Here is an 849-nt window from a genome sequence, read left to right as displayed (position 1 = left end):
GTATACTGTACAAAATAGTGGCAATATAGCATGGTGTAGAGTCAGCATAAAAATTGAAAGAACAAGACTAGATGACCCTGTTGTAATCCTTCCATCAGGTAAGGCACCTGTGACTTTAAGACCAAGTGGTGAAACTCCTGAAAATAGAGGTAGAAACCGAGGGGATAAAATCCGGATGGCCCACAAAAGATAGCCGAATATTATCCTTACAACACTCAGTCTTCCTGGGTGGTCACCCAACCCAGTACTGACCAAGCCAGACACTTTTTTGCTTCCAAGATCGGATGAGATCAGGCTTTTGCAGTGCTGTATGATTGTAAGTTTTGAGTCAAAGCATTCGTTTTACATCCTGGGCAGTCCTCCTCAAACAAAACCCCTGTAAGGAGTATACACCCAGGTCATTAGATATCACCCAATGCCACCCAAAGAGTGGGATCCCCAATCAGTGCAGTCATCGTACAGTGCCTGCCCATGGCTGGCATATATGATGTAAATAGATAAAATACACCTGGAGCAGCTAGTGATGAAGTAACAAGTGTCACAGAAAGCTCGGACAGTGTATAGTACAAAACAGTAACAACACTTTGGATGTATATAAACACGGACAGACAGGAAAAGATAGAAAACTATAGGAAACAAGCAAAGGATAAACTCTCATTCAGTCCATATGTGGACACCGTATTCATTTTATGTATCCATCGGGCTTCAAGTTGAAGTAGTTGTTTGTGCCTGTCCCCTCCTCTCTTTGATGCTGGTACATAATCAATGATTTTGTAGGAAAGAGAGGCCAAAGGATGTCTTGCTACTTTAAAGTGGCGGCCACTGGTTGATCACTTTCTCTTCCGTCAA

General features: G+C 42.6%; 1 pseudogene; it reads right to left on the bottom strand.

Moving 5' to 3' along the window:
* Positions 1–203: 203 nt before the first annotated feature.
* Positions 204–322, bottom strand: LOC148534531 (5S ribosomal RNA; annotated as a pseudogene).
* Between the last annotated feature and the right edge of the window lie 527 nt (positions 323–849).

This window comes from Taudactylus pleione, unplaced genomic scaffold (genome assembly GCF_031769625.1).
Source record: "Taudactylus pleione unplaced genomic scaffold, aTauple2 ptg000066l, whole genome shotgun sequence".
Taxonomy (NCBI): Eukaryota; Metazoa; Chordata; class Amphibia; order Anura; family Myobatrachidae; genus Taudactylus; species Taudactylus pleione.
Note: the sequence above shows the minus strand (reverse complement) of the source record. Positions and strands in the feature narration are given on the sequence as shown.